Below are 17,433 nucleotides of genomic sequence, written 5' to 3'. Positions count from 1 at the left end.
GACTAATTTGAAGCACACTTCGAAACACAGTTTATCGTACACAGTTTATATTATTCACACACGTAATTCAAAGTTTGCTCAATGTATAACAATATTAACAAAATAATAACAAATATTTGGATTCTAATTGAATACGAGTACAAATGACTATCATGCTACGAAGTGTAAAAATGTAGTTCACTCTCGATTCAAACCTGGTTTATTTCAAACTCAACTAAATATTCATCGCACACGAATTAAAGATATAATATGGATTATTTCCACTGAATAAAGTTAGTATTCAATTAAATTTTCATAAAATACTCTTAATGTTCAGTGAAGAGTGAACATTGTTCACTCAGTTATTCACTATAAGAGTTCACAGTAAATCACGTTTAAGTGTTAGCACAAGACTAAGTTAAGTGAAGTTGTTCACTTTCTAGCATAAAAAATACCAAGTTTGTGAATCGCAGAAATATTATAAATTCTGAAATAGCACCGTAAAAGGTTTAAGTTAATATCGAAGCATAGGAAATTTTCTAAGTTCCAAAATACTCTACAGTTATTACAAGTACTACGAAGATTGTATCGAAGATACTACGCAACAATATTACCGGTTTCGACTCTTGCAGACCAGTACGCGGAGACCAGCATGACAGTCTGTCAGCTGTGACTTGCAAGTTGTAACTGAATATGCATTGATGGACCAGTAACTCGTGTAAGGGATAGTGTGCCTTTCGGAGGCCCTAGGTTTGATTCCCGGCCAGTTTAGAGACTTTAATTCTGGATTGAGGGCTGAAACGTTCTTTACTACCACTCTTGAAACGTACTGAAGTGTTGTCTGATACAAAAAGCAACGGATCCGGCCAAGCAATAGGACTAAGGATGTCGTGACAGTAACTAAATAGTCCTCCAGTATCTGCAGGCCATCTGAGAGGGCAGCAGACGTCTTGACCGTTCAGGTTGCTTAATGACACGTTACGCCATGCTACTTTTATTCGTTCGTTATTAGTTTACGTTCAGGTTGAGAATATAAAATTAGGGCCTACCAAACTTCAGTATTTCTCCTTACACATCAAGGGAATACTTTAGAACTTCGATTTTTACTTACAAGTTCCCAAATTAAATACAAGTAATTCATCAGAATATATCCCGAAGTATAAATCCACAAAGTGAGGGATTTACGTTTAAATAAAGAGGATATGCAAATACCAGTTCCTGTCTTGGTGTCATTCCATTTCTCGTGACGCTGTTTGTTTGGATTGTTAATTACGGCGAGTGGAATTACGTATTCATAAAATGCGCTGCTTCTGCATCTTTTCCACTCTATTTAATGTTGAAAATGTTTTAATTAAAACGCGCATCTTCATTGTGACTCGAAAGGTATGTCCGCTTTTCTGAGAGATAGTGACATAAATTTGAGTACAAGGAGAAGCAGTCGATGCAGAAAAGGAGACCATCGAATACCTAAATTTCTTTTCGAAATGAACACGTATTATATACAGTGGTTGCAAACTGTAATAAACGAATAACGAAACAAACAGTATATTGTTAGGAACTCAATTACAATAATTCAACGGCTAATTACTGAATGTTTCAGAACATTCGATATATAGTTACTGAGAAAGCAGGCTACATTTGCAGGAAGTGACGAAGCATTTAACTGGGAATGAATTGTACATTGAAAGGTAACGGTTCGATATTTACTTGATCACTAAATTCCTTTGTACCTCAAACATAATCAAAACTTATCTTGAAAATATAAAGATATTAGAAAAAAATCTAATGGTAAAATATTATCTTCAAAAGGAATAAATTATGTATGGTCCTTATTTTATAAGTTTACATTTACAAGCTAATATCCAATATTTATCTAATATAGCTTCGTGAATTTCTCCCGTAGTGCGTGTACGTGCTATATGTGCTCAAATACTTTCTCAGTAAACCTCAATAAGGAAAGGCCAAGTAATTGTACTTCAAAAGAGCTAATAGCTACGTGATACAAACTGTTCAGTCACTCGCGAATCTTAGCGGATTTCATCCTAATGTAATAATAATAATACCTAGCGAGTCGGTCGTGCATTTAGGTGCGCACAGCTGTGAGCTTGCATCCGGGAGATAGTGGGTTCAAGCCCCACTGTCGACAGCCCTGAAGATGTTTTTCCATAGTATTCCATTTTCACACCAGGCAAATGCTGGGGCTGTACCTGAATTCAGGATACTGCCGCTTCCTTTCCACTTCTGGCCCTTTCCTATTCCATCGTCCCCATAAGACCTATGTGTGTCGGTGCGACTTAAAGCAAAATTGTATTAAATACACTGTACATTAATAATAATGATAATAAAAATAATAATAATAATAATAATAATAATAATAATAATAATAATAATAATAATAATAATAATAATAATAATAATAATAATAATAATAATAATAATAATAATAATAATAATGTATTAAGAATAAGAGTAATCTATCTATATAAGGCAAGAGTTTTGTCTGTATATTGTTCAGAATTGAAAGAGAATGGTACAACGTATTTCTTCATCGGTCGTGTCCACAGTAACAAGGAAATTCACTTTTTAATATTCCGTAATGTCTGTCTGTCTGTCTGTCTGTCTGTCTGTCTGTCTGTCTGTCTGTCTGTCTGTCTGTCGGTCCGTCTGTCTGTATATATATGTAGGTAGGTGTGTATGCATGTATGTACGCGTATCACGAGGGTTGAAGGGAATTTAATAAAAATCAGTGTGTAAAGTCCGATGACAAATCTCTGCTATCTAGGCAATAAATATTCACGCTGAGTCAAATGGTAGTTTAGGAGAAGGACTAAAATTTAATTCTCAAGTATTTATATTATTTGTGGTTCTATCGATAAAAAGCATATAACTAGAGTTGTATAGAATTCAATTTCTGAATATTTATGTCTTATACATTTTTATCGTACCACCTATGATGATAGAGATATTCTTGAATCTGAATATTTGTTGCTAAGTCCATATTAACGCCGAACCATGAGAAAATGGCTGAACAGAATTTAATGAAAATCGGTATGGAAATTCGGGCAATACGGAACTACAGTCTACGCTATAAATTATTGTATTCTCCCTGGTTGAAATGGATGTTTAGGGTAAGGCGTCCGGCTCCATGGCTAAATGGTTGGCGTGCTGACCTTTGGTTAGATGAGTTCCGGGTTCGATACACGGTGGGGTCGGGAATTTGAACCATAATTGGTTAATTTCGCTGACACGGGGCTGGGTGTATGTGTCGTCTTCATCATCATTTCATCCTCATCACGACGCGCAGGTCGCCTACGGGTGTCAAATCAAAAACCTGCATCTGGTAAGCCGACTTGTGCTCGGACACTCCCGGCACTAAAAGCCATACGCCATTATATTTTTTATCTAATTTAATTTTTAATTACTTATGTTATTGGTCCCCTAGAAAAGTGCTATACAGAGTGAAGCGAAATTCGCGCACACGGGCGTCGCAGCGCGACTCCTCACATGCCAGCAACAAAAAATATCTCTCACAAAATTTCGTCCTGCGAGTATATCCAGCAGAAAATGAACGTTGAGTACTAGCAATATGGAAACACTCTAACCAGCTGTATGGTAACTACCTCTGTCAGCACATTTTAGTCGTGATGTACAGTTGGTGCAGTGGATAGAGTTTTGGGTCAGCATGCAGGAGGTCGAGGGGTCGATCCTGGGTTCAGGCGCATTTTTTATTGCTAATTTCCATCGGAAATTGCATACTGTAATACAGTAAGGCAGCGTATCTTAGGTCACATGTATCCTACATTTACAACATTTTGTAACGCTGAACACAACAAATAGGCCTACGTGGTTAGACAAATAAGAAATAGACAGTTAAAACAAATGACGTCCGCCTCTGTGGTGTAGTGATTAGTGTGATTAGCTGCCACCCCCGGAGAACCGGGTGCGATTCCCGGCTCTGCCACGAAATTAGAAAAGTAAACAACTGAGTAGAGGTGGGTTCGATTCCCACCTCAGCCATCCTGGAAGTGGTTTTTCGTGGTTTCCCACTTCTCCTCCAGGCGAATGCCTGGATGGTACCTAACTTAAGGCCACGGCCGCTTCCTTCCCTCTTCCTTGTCTATCCCTTCCAAACTTCCCATCCCCCACCAGTGTCTGAGGCTCCAGGACATTGCCCTTGAGGCGGTAGAGGTGGGATCCCTCGCTGAGTCCGAAGGAAAAACCGACCCTGGAGGGTAAACAGATAATAATAATATTATTAATAATAATAATGCATTGAGATACGTACTAAACAGCATGTCCGCCTCTGTGGTGTAGTGGTTAGCGTGATTAGCTGCCACCCCCGGAGGTCCGGGTTCGATTCCCGGCTCTGCCACGAAATTTGAAAAGTGGTACGAGGGCTGGAACGGGGTCCACTCAGCCTCGGGAGGTCAACTGAGAAGAGGTGGGTTCGATTCCCACCTCAGCCATCCTGGAAGTGGTTTTCCGTGGTTTCCCACTTCTCCTCCAGGCGAATGCCGGGATGGTACCTAACTTAAGGCCACGGCCGCTTCCTTCCCTCTTCCTTGCCTATCCCTTCCAATCTTCCCATCCCTCCACAAGGCCCCTGTTCAGCATAGCAGGTGAGGCCGCCTGGGCGAGGTACTGGTCATACTCCCCAGTTGTATCCCCCGACCAAGAGTCTGAAGCTCCAGGACACTGCCCTTGAGGCGGTAGAGGTGGGATCCCTCGCTCAGTCCGAGGGAAAAACCGAACCTGGAGGGTAAACAGATGATGAATGCATGAATGACTAAACAGCATGCGGTTACCAGACACAATGTTGAAAGGCATAATTAGTGGGACCATGGTGATAACACATACAAAATGTAACCGAGTTTGGACGTTATTAGCAAAGCACACAGCTAGGCCTACTGGTAACGTAAGGCCCTAACGAAATGTAATGGACCTGACCGAGGCAAGAATAATAGTTGGTACTAATCTATGGGGTCCGCCTCTGTGGTGTAGTGGTTAGCGTGATTAGCTGCCACGCGCGGAGGTCCGGGTTCGACTCCCGGCTCTGCCACGGAATTTGAAATGTGGTACGAGGGCTGGAACGGAGTCCATTTAGCCTCTGGAGGTCAACTGAGTAGAGGTGGGTTCGATTCCGACCTCAGCCATCCTGGAAGTGGTTTTCCGTGGTTTCCCACTTCTCCTCCAGGTAAATGCCGGAATGGTACCTAACTTAAGGCCACGGCTACTTCCTTCCCTCTTCCCTGCCTGTCCTATCCAATCTTACCATCCCTCCACAAGGACCCTGCTCAGCATAGCATGTGAGGCCGCCTGGGCGAGGTATTGATCATCCTCCCCAGTTATATCCGCCGACCCAGAGTCTGAAGCTCCAGGACACTGCCCTTGGGGCGGTAGATGTGGGATCCCTCGCCGAGTCCGAAGGAAAAACCGAACCTGGAGGGTAAACAGAGTACGAACGAACTAATCTATGGGACATGGAGGAGGGTACAAAGAATACAGGTTTCGCATCTAGTAGATGAGGTAGTGCAAATAAATTCACGCCCACGACGTGGAAAGGGCGTCGTTCAAAGCTGACCCATGAAGACGATTGTTCGTCCATTTCTAGGATCCTAGTATGTAAGTGCAAATGGTTTCTAGAGGACCCGCTGCAATCGCTGTTGACGATTAAGATGACAGATACCATACCACCGGGACTACATTCACGAAATAAGAAAACATACGCCTCAGCCCGGGATCGACTCCTCGACCCTCTGCATGCTAACCCAAACCCGCACCAACTGCATTGCACGACTAACGAGTGCTGACAGAGGTAGTTACCCTACATGTGGTTACAGTGATGCCAGATTGCCAGTCTTCAACGTTCTTTTTCTGCCGGATATACTCGCAGGACAAATGTTTGTGAGATTTTTTTTTTTATTGCTGGCATGTGAGGAGTCGCGCTGCGACACCCGAGTGCGCGAATTTCGGTTCATCCTGTATAACCAAAGTTATAGAGAATATAATTCCCGATCACTCTCTATATGACACTAATCGTAGAGAAAGCCTCCATACGTGATACTGTCGGGGTCAGGATGACTAAGGGTGGTCGGATAGGATAGATGAAGGTGAGGAACCAGGCACAAGTAAGTGGAAGCAATGCCAAGACTCATGGACAAAAAAAAAATTGTGAATATGTTTAAAAAAATGAGAAAATACCGCAAAGGAACTATCGCTTGAATAATAAGACAAGAGGTAGTCATGAAATAAAGGAGTATTCACTTTACATTAGATGCCCTGATATCACAAAGTAGGAAGAAAACTAAATATGATGGCCTACAATACAGAAAGCTCAAACAGTCAATCAACAATAACTTCACATAGACCATTGTTTCTTGTGATGTGCCTTGTGTCTTCTGCAGCCAATCATCTCCGATAGATGGGATTACTGCTGCGTACCGAGTAGGGCCTATAACAGCCTGTGTGAATGTTGGCGGGAAGCAGCTGGAGAGTTAGATTTCTCTCTTCTTTAGCATTCCATTCCTCTTGTTCATAAATTTTTTGATACTACTGGTACGTAAACGGACTGATTCATCATAGTTTTCCAGCTGATGGATCCCTACTCTGAGGCGCTGATTGAAATGAGCAGTGTACAAACTTAACGGAATAATGGCGGCGGTTGCAGAGATGGGCATCGGCTGGTCCGACTGCTCTGCATTGCTACCGACCTACCAAGCAGAGGAGGAGTGGCCGCGGCTCTGCTGTGGCACTACGCCTCTGCATTCGGAAGACGGAGAGAGGCCGGCCCGATCGTCGGCTATCCTGAGAATGGTTTTCCATGGTTTTGCATTCTCCTGCACTAAGGCGAATGCCCGGAAAGTTCCTAGTATAGGCCACGGACGCCAACCTTCACACCTTCACCGTAAAAATCTGCTGGCGTGAGAAATGGCGTCACCCTTAGAGGCCCTCCTCTCCCTTCCGGGGAGGAATGAAAACATTTTAGCAGTAGTAGAAGAATGTTTACGGATGTCTGCATCCTGGTCATTCCAGCTCTGGAACTTTGGATTGTTCGTTAAAAGTGAGAAAATGTGTAGCTTTTCATTTGATCGAGTATTTCATATGAAAGCATTGCATTTAAAACCGGCATTCGTTCTGATGTCATTGCAATAACCTATGTTGGCTTTAATTTGGAAAACCACAAAGACAGTCCTTCTGAGAATTTCGTAGCGAAGCAAAGGTACATCAGCTAGTAATAATAATAACTAGCAGTTTGCCGCTGGCTCCGCCCGCAATGTACAAAGTATGGTGTTGTTCGTTACTATCCTCACGGATGTATTTGCAAAGTTTAGAGTTAATGGAATAAAGCACATGATTTGCTGTGGACCGAGCTCGATAGTTGCAGTCACTTAAGTGCGGCCAGTATCCAGTATTCGGGAGATAGTAGGTTCGAACCCCACTGTCGGCAGCCCTGAAAATGGTTTTCCGTGGTTTCCCATTTTCACACCAGGCAAATGCTAGGGCTGTACCTTAATTAAGGCCACGGCCGCTTCCTTCCCACTCCTAGCCCTTTCCTGTCCCATCGTCCCCATAACACCTATGTGTGTCGGTGCGACGTAAAGCAACTAGCAGTAGCAGCAGATTTGCTGTGGTAATAGAATGTAATATTATGTTAACAAAACACTTGAAAATACATCACACAAAGAAATTGAATTAAACGTTCCTTCGAACAACACTACGCTCCGAACTGTTAAAAAGTCCTTCAATGATCGTCATGGAGACAAATGTACAGTACTCATAACTTTTCTCAGAATCTACCAATTTAAGCAGTTATTGCCTCAAGAAAGCGCTTGATCCACTGAGTATTTTTAGACCAAAACGAACTGTGTGCCTCAGTTAGAACCAAAGATATGATTGCTTCAAAGAGACAAAAAATGGAAAATCAAATAATTTGAGGAAGGCGGAAGTTAAGTGATTTACATTACCTGATGACAAATCTGTGCATGAATACCTTTCAGTTAAAAATGAAGGAAATTGACGGGATAGAATAGATGGACTGACTGGCGGTAGTTTTCGTATTTTTTAATATATAGATAATAATAATAATAATAATAATAATAATAATAATAATCGTATGGCCTCAATCCTATACGCAAGCATTTTGATTCCTTGATGACATTATGCCGTCAATTTCGACGTTTCGTTTTACTTCACCAGTTTATGACGAGAATCGGATTTCTATTAGGCGAACTATGGCTAAATTGCAATTAATTTCTTCGGGTAAATATCAAATATCAACATATCAACATATTATGTCAACAGGAATTTCTCACATGTCAACACTGTATGACATGGACAATTTTCCGACCTTCAAAAGAACAACAAACTATTTGGAGATTTCAACCTGCTTTCGTGGGATTCGAACGCCAATAGTACTCAACCATTAATCCACAGAGCGAGGTCTCTCTACGTTGTTAATCAACAAGTAATCCGATATCAGGGGATAAATATATATATTGATAACGAAAATTCAAATACGGTAACCGTTTATTTTACAACGGTGCCAATAGCAAATAATAGTCTGAAAAAGTATTTACGTAATCTTGCGCATCAATTAAAGAGATATTAGAGCAGTTTCAAACAAATGAGGTTGACAACACTGGTATTAGAAAGAACAGTAAAAATTACGTTCATAATACGAGTGCATACGTTTTTGCAACACATATCGATATAAAAAGTAATGACACACAAATAAGCAGTCCCTAAAACATACACAACTACAGTCTGCGGGTATTGGACTGTAGCTTCGGTAGTGTAACTACATTATCAGCTGTTTTAGTTGGCTTTCCGTTGCCTCTCATCCACATATCCCAGAGTGAGTGAACTCCAGTCTAGGATTAATAATAATGTTATTGGTATTTACATCACACGAACTACTTTCACGGTTTTACGGAGACACCAAAGTGCCGAAGTGTAGTCCCGCGGGATTTCATTTACTTACCAGTAAATCTACCGACATGAGGCTGAGGCATTGGAGCACCTTCACATACCACGGGAATAACCCACGATCGAACCTTGGAAGTTGGACCCAGAAGTGGAGCGCTCTACCGTCCGAGCTACTCAATCCTGGAAGAACCTGTGATCTCAAGAGAACACGATACCCTTACGTCATAGGCCTCGCACAAAAATAAAGTGTATACTTAAAATAACATTAATATATAGTTCTGGTAATGCATCAAAATTAGGAGTAATGTAGTCCTGTAAATGTATCCCGTAACATATTATAATTTTGTTTAATTAGTGGAAATATTTCTTGTCAACTGAATGTACACAATTTCTTCCATTATAGTTCAATGTAAGTTTACAGTGATAAGACCACGCCGAAATGTGGATTTTCCATCATCGTTTCACCCTAATGTGGAAACAGAGGCTATACAACATTAGAGATATGCGTGTTAACACCGCGAATAATACTTCACCATTATACAACTGGAGCGTGTAATAATCTCATAATTTCTTAAAATAAGCTAGAAGAGGAGGTCAGCTTTAGGGCTCGCATTCACGTTCAACACTCGACACATGCAGAGCTCGCCAGGTGTGAGCGACCTACTTCTCTCACGCACTCACGGTACATTTCACTTTAAAACACAGTACGATATCCCGAGATAACTTCCCCATTTTACCTGCCTGATCTCACATCGGATGATATGCTCCTAGTGAGCAATATAGTACGCATTCCACTCATGTTTCTTATGGTTCATATTTACAGGAATATACCTAAAAGGAGAGATAAAATGAGCTATACGAAATTAAATATCTTGGAGATAAACGGTTATGTGTTTTACCTCTGTGGCGTAGTGGTTAGTGTGATTAGCTGCCACCCCCGGAGGCCCGGTTTCGTTTCCCGGCTCTGCCACAAAAATTTTAAAAGTGGTGCGAGGGCTGCAACGGGGTCCACTCAGCCTCGGGAGGTCAACTGAGTTGAGGTGGGTTCGATTCCCACCTCAGCCATCCTGGAACCGGTTTTCCGTGGTTTACCACATCTCCTCCAGGCAAATACCGGGATGGTACCTAACTTAAGGCCACGGCCGCTTCCTTCCCTCTTCCTTGTCTATCCCTTTCAATATTCCCATCCCCCACCAAGGCTCCTGTTCAGTATAGCAGGTGAGGCCGCCTGGGCGAGGTACTGGCCACCCTCCCCAGTTGTATCCCCCGACCCAAAGTCTCACGCTCCAGGACACTGGCCTTGAGGTGGTAGAGGTGGGATCCCTCGCTGAGCCCGATGGAAAAACCAACCCCGGAGGGTAAGCAGATTAAGAATGGAAGAAAGAAAGAAGGATATTTAATTTGGAGCTTCGCTTGGGCTTAATCAAATGGTGTTTATCACCCTCGTATGATGTCTAAATATGTTTGTATTATTGAGCAACAAACATTCCTCCTGAGATAATACCTACACCAGTTTGTGCCTTCAACAATACATCATTCTCCATGGCTAAATGGTTAGGGTGCTGGCCTTTGGTCACAGGGGTCGCACGTTCCATTCCCGGCAGGGTCGGGAATTTCAACCATTATTGGTTAATTTCTCTGGCACGGGGGCTGGGTGTATGTTTTGTCCATCATCATTTTATTATCACGACGTGCAGGTCGCCTAAGTGCGTCAAATCTAAAGACCTGCACCTGGCGAGCCGAACATGTCCTCGGACACTCCCGGCACTCCATACGCCATTTCATTTCAATGCATTATTTACACCACCTGTTGGATGTGAGGAAGCATTACAAATAATCATACTCGAAGAACCTAAAATATATCACGTACTAAGTAACTCCTTCACATGGTCTTCACATGTGACGTACTCAAAGTTCATGATGATACGCATGATGCATATCGATGTATATGTTTTTAAACATGATATGATTAGTCGGAAGCTATTGTAAGGTAGGGTTGTGGACATGTAGAGCATAAACACTTATTCTCTAGAAATGTTTCGTACCAGCAAGTGGCCGTGAGGTTTGGGTTGCGCCGCTGTGAGCTTGTATTCGGGAGATATTGGGTTTCAATCCCACTGTCGGCAGCCCTGCGGATGGTTTCCCGTAATTTCCCACTTTCACACGTTAATTAATGCCACGGCCAGTTCCTTCCCACACCTAGCCCTTTCCTGTCTCATCGTCACCATAAAATCTATGAGTGTCGGTGCGACGTAAGCAAAACATTTTTTTAAAATCACGGATGCAAGATTCCATCCTCATTAATAGAGAGAAATGTGATATTAAGGAGAGAAGTTCAGTATGACGGAGGACACCCAATGTCCCACTGACCAAACAAAAAAAGAAACCCCACGACACGTAAAGCCCCTGAAAGGGCTTTGGCCTGCCCAGCGACCGCTCCTCAGCCCGAAGGCCTGCAGATTACGAGGGGCCGTGTAGTCAGTACGACACATCCTCTCGGCCGTTATTCTGGGCTGTCGAGACCGGGGCCGCCATCTCACCGTTAGATAGCTCCTCAATTCTAATCACATAGGCTGAGTGTACCTCGAACTAGTCCTCTGGTCGAGAGGAAGAATCCCTGACCTGGCCGGGTATCGAAACCGGGGCCTCCGGGCGAGAGGCAGGCATGCTACCCATACACCACGAATGTCCCAGTGAGCGTCACAAATTTTTTGACGTCTGGAAATGGACGTACAGTCTAGTGTAGACAACCGTTTGTTTTACAAATTGTTGTTTCTTTCCAACTGTTACTACTTTTATATCAGTGGAAATCAGTACACATCGCATTTCAGTGTTGTATTGGTTGCCAGGAATTCCAATCCGACGAGTAGCTTCCTGGATATTCAAAACTCGACTTGCTATGTTTAATAGTATCATAAAAAATGACGAGGCCATCCCATATAAAGGTTGTTTTTGCGCGTAAGGTGATTGGAACATATTCTCAAACCACCTCGTGTACTTAGTATATACGATGCTGTAGTGTCTGAACTAGGGGATCCATTTGTAATTTGAGCTGTGATTCTTAAGGAAATGATGGAGATTACGTGTCCTCTCAGCATAAAACTGGAGTTGAAATGGGAAAAGCACAGAAAATCACTTGTGGGACAATCATATGTGATGTGATGAACTATTTCCCTAAGTTGACTGTATTCATGGGAATTCAGTTAATATGGTGGAGGATGTAACATATGCGATATTTTCAGGGTCGATGACGTGGAAGGTCTGAGAAGTAACATAATTAGGACTCGATTGAATTGTGCCACATTAATTGAGCCGTACTTAGCCCATACACGCGGGAAAGAACTTTTAATCGATAAATTTTGACTATAAAACTTTGCTCTCCATTAGCATTTACAATATTCTCTTTATATTATAACATATTTAGGACATGATTAATGTGTGTCACAACGTAATATGAGCCAGATATAGGCCGTTGCTTAGCCCATATACGTAGGAAAGAATTATTAATCGATGAGTTTCGTATACTAAGAATGAGTCGAACAATGTATTCAGAGAGTGCAACGTGTGCACAACATGGATGACCACAATTATCTATACTGCTCCTGACAGTTGTATAAAGTATGTGATTAAAAATTCCCATCGTCCCATCGAAGGAAATATCGTTCATATTTGGCACACACGGAGTGACAAAATTTCGGCAATACCTTCAAATAGCATGGTTTTCAGTTTGTACTTCCTCTTTAAACAATATCCTACCACCGTCAATACTGCCAAGTGTTACGCACTACGTGTCATGGCAGTACAAGTTTTTATTTATTTTTTTTTTTTTCGCTATTTGCTTTACGCCGTACCGACACAGATAGGTCTTATGGCGACGATGGGACAGGAAAAGCCTCGGAATAGGAAGGAAACGGCCGTGGACTTAATTAATGTACAGCCCCAGCATTTGTCTGGTGTGAAAATGGGAAACGACGGAAAATCATGTTCAGGGCAGCCGACAGTGGGGTTCTAACCCACTATCTCCCGGATGCGAGCTCACAGCTGCGCGCTCCTAACTGCACGGCCAACTCGCCCGGTAGTTATTGGTTTCAACGTTGACCGGTATTAGAAGTGGTCCTTTACCTCAGTGTTGCAGGTGAAGGATTTACGAATGGAATAATAATTAATGCTATTACACCTAGACTCCGATAATAAATGTTTGATTTAAAACGTTCTTCAAAGTACGAAAATGAAAGTAAATTATATGTTAATTCTTTTTCCGGCTACACCCTGTCTCATTTTAAGTATACTGAGCGAATTTCCGGTTCGAATCACGTATCTGTGAGCTTGCGTTCGGTAGATGATGGGTTCAAACCTGAGTCGACGGTCCTAGTGCTAGTGTTCTATGGTTTCCCATTTCACGACTGACAAAGCTGAGCTTTTAATTTAGGACATGGCCGCTACCTTTCAAATCCTAGCCCTTTCCTATACTAGCGTCACCAAAATCCTTCGATGTGTCACAGCAACGTTAAACAACCAGGGAAAAAATCTTAGGTGTATCATGTGAAGACTGCTGAAGTTCCCAGTGTAGTTTAGGCATCGGTATCAGTGCGACTGAAATACTCGTAGTTGATCCGAGGTAATGAATTCCTTCTTGTAGCTTAATATTCACATACATTAATGAACGGTTTTAAAGTATAAAACTAGTTACTAAGTAAAATAATTTTGTATTCAGTTCAATGTATATTTTTTTGCCAGATTAATAATATATAAGAATACTTCAGATATCAAAAAGGAGACAAACTGCAATTTATTTCGCAACAAGACACTTCTTCTATCCTCCATCTACTACCTTTACGATACCTTGAGGAGAACCGGTTCGCTGTCGTGAATTAAGTCACATATACGGACTTATCACTGTTTTACGACCGGATGGCCATTCTGACCACAACACTATGTGGAGTATTCTCGCTGTTGCGTGTTTCTGCGGTGGTTGGTAGCGTGGTGTGTTGCGTGTTTATGAATAATATTGTGTTGGGACGAGCACAAACACGCATAATCTCAGTGAGGAAATCCCCGACCGGGTCGGGAATCGAAGGCCTCGATGCTGACCTTTCTGGACATCCCTACAATACACTGAAAATAATGAGCTGTTTAATCGCAAGTCGATTTATTTCGACGCTGGCAACACACATCAAGAGGGACAGTGTAAAATATGCACCACGGATACTTCTTCGGTTAGGGTTTTAAAATAATGTCGAACAAATAGCAATGAATTTTGGTAACGGTCCGTTACAGGGTGTTTAGGGGTTGTAGTAAGGATGTAACGGAGAGGGCATATAAGTCTCTGGTAAGACCCCAACTAGAGTATGGTTCCAGTGTATGGGACCCTCAGCAGGATTACCTGATTCAAGAACTGGAAAAAATCCAAAGAAAAGCAGCTCGATTTGTTCTGGGTGATTTCCGACAAAAGAGTAGCGTTACAAAAATGTTGCAAAATTTGAGTTGGGAGGAATTGAGGGAAAGAAGAAGAGCTGCTCGACTATGTGGTATGTTCCGAGCTGTCAGCGGAGAGATGGCGTGGAATGACATTAGAAGAAGAATAAGTTTGAATGGCGTTTATAAAAGTAGGAAAGATCACAATATGCAGATAAAGTCGGAATTCAAGAGGACAAATTGGGGAATATATTCATTTATAGGAAGGGGAGTTAGGGATTGGAATAACTTACCAAGGGAGACGTTCAATAAATTTCCAATTTCTTTGAAATCATTTAGGAAAAGGCTAGGAAAACAACAGATAGGCAATCTGCCACCTGGGCGACTGCCCTAAATGCAGATCAGTATTGATTAATTGATTGATTGATTGATTGATTGATTGATTGATTGATTGATTGATTGTGAACTATAGCGAGAGTGCATTAGCTGATAGTGAGGTATTTGATCAGCTGCTATTAATTTCTGCATCTCATTTATCATGTTTGTCTCGGTGAATTACTTTATTTACCCCTTAAATCAGCAGTTTATTATTCTCGAAACAGAAGATTGTTCATTTTTGCTACGCTGATGGTACCTAGTGAGTTCATCGGCAAGGCAAAAGTAATTATACACTTCTGCGAATTTGTAAAGCAGAAATAACTGTAACCGATGTCCTAAGACAATAACATAAAATAAAGAGCAATCAAGTTCTCCTTAGCACGTATTGAACGCTGCACAACTGTGATTACTTCTGCTTAGGAGATGCATTCAGTGATACGACTGGAAATACAACAACGGGGAAGCTTGAGCATGTTCCCCGGTTTTCATTTTTGTTTTTTACTTTCCTTTGCGAGTGGTTTAGCGCCGCAATATCACATCGAATGCTTCCGGCAACGTCAGGATGGGAAAGGTCCGACTCGTTGGTTGAATGGTCAGCGTACTGGCCTTCGGTTCAGAGGGTCTCGGGTTCGATTCCTGGTAGGGTCGGTGTTTTTAACCTTAATTGGTTAATTCCAATGGCCCGGGGGCTGGGTGTTTGTGCTGTCCCCAACATCCCTGCAACTCACACACCACACATAACCCTATCCTCCACCACAATAACACGCAGTTACCTACAAATGGCAGATGCCACCTACCCTCATCGGAGGGTCTGCCTTACAAGGGCTGCACTCGGCTAGAAATAGCCACACGAAATTATATATATTAGGATGGGAAAGTACTAGGATTAGGAAAGCAGCCGTCGTGGCATTAATTCATTAACTAAGGTACAGCCCTAGCATATGGCCGGTGTGAAAATGAGAAAACACGGAGAACTATCTTCAGGGATGCCAATGGCGTGGCTCAAACCAAGCATCTCCCGAATGCAAGCTCACAGCTACGCGACTCTAACTGCGCGACCGACTCTTCGGTGTTCCCGGAATTAAAACTCATTCTAGAAGGAAAATATTGGTGTCTTATTTCATGTCTCAGGATAACTTCTGTAATTGAAAACTCATTAATCATTGTAACATAGCCTATAGCCCTGGACGGTATTGTATTTGATGTCCTAAATTAGGTTGTCGGAGAGTTTTTTTTTTTTTTTTGCTATTTTGCTTTACGTCGCACCGACACAGATATGTCTTATGGCGACGATGGGATAGGAAAGGCCTAGGAATTGAAAGGAAGTGGCCGTGCCCTTAATTAAGGTACAGCCCCGGCATTTGCCTGGTATGAAAATGGGAAACCACGGAAAACTATCTTCAGGGCTGCCGGCAGTGGGGCACGAACCCACTATCTCCCGATTACTGGATACTGGCCGCACTTAAGCGTCTGAAGCTATCGAGCTCGGTCGGAGTGTTTGTAGCCCGCACCTTACGCTAATAGAATTCATGTTCGTTTTATGTCCCTTTTTTAGAGTAGATTCCAGTCACAGTCAGGAAGAAAATGTACTGCAATTTATACGAGTACTACACTCACATGTCTTGTACACCGCGTCGGCAGCTCGGAGTATGGTTTTCCGTAGTTTGCCATTTTCACACTAGGCAAATGCTGGGCTTGTACATAAATTAAGACCACGGCTGACTTCTTCCCATTCGTATCGCTTTCCTATCCCTTCGTCGCAATAAGACCTACCTGTGTCGGTGCAACGTGTAAGAAAATCTTGTAAGAAAAACGAACATGTCATGAAGACAATTTGTTCAGTTGGTAACATCAAGAGAACTACTCTCCGTTAGAAAATCTGACCGTTAATACGCTCGACAGGGCTTCATTCTATGACAACATAACCGATAGAATGTGCTCTGAATATTTACACAATCAAGCATCTACTGTGACAATCTTCGTCGCGTTCGAACGAGCGATCTAAAGCCTACAAAGCCAGCAATCACTTAACTGCATGCTGCTGGTTAAGGGAAATATAATTTTACACTTCCCAGCCCACACGTGCATTGTGTATTTCTTTGCTTCCCTCGTCAGTCAATCCAATCAACATTTTAATAACTTGCGTGTACTCTTAATGACTATATAAATTATACATTCATGAATACATTTGAAAAGTCGTAAATAAGTACTAAGTACACTGCACGGAATGTTCTTGGAAATTTGTAGACGTGTTTGAGAGGATGGCTTAAGAATCCCGTCTTTTAATCACAATGGAAGTACTGGGGTGAGTGGTGCAGACCGTTAAGGCGCTGGCTATCTGAACTGAAGTTGCCAGGTTCGATCCTGGTTCAGTGCGGTGGTATTTGAAGATGCTCAAATACATCAAATCTATGTCGGTAGATTTACCAGCAGATAAGCGAACTCCCGCAGGAGAAAATTCCGGCACCTTGTCTTCTTCGAAATCTGTATAAATAGTTGGTGGGACGTAAAACCAATTTATTGGAATGGAATTGTGTGAATTACAGGATAAAACTGAATACAAGTCATCCATAGTGATTCAGCTCATCTGTGGCAGAGTATGGGACTACCTATACCAAGTTCATTGGATCGATCACGGATAAGCTAGTCGAATTTTTGAAGGATGGTCCAAAGTCTTCGCACTCCATATCATATCATTGGAAGCATGTTAAAGATATATGATGGCGCACTCAGTGT

This window comes from Anabrus simplex, chromosome 1, assembly GCF_040414725.1.
Source record: "Anabrus simplex isolate iqAnaSimp1 chromosome 1, ASM4041472v1, whole genome shotgun sequence".
In the NCBI taxonomy this organism is placed as follows: Eukaryota; Metazoa; Arthropoda; class Insecta; order Orthoptera; family Tettigoniidae; genus Anabrus; species Anabrus simplex.
This window is presented reverse-complemented; position numbering follows the sequence as displayed.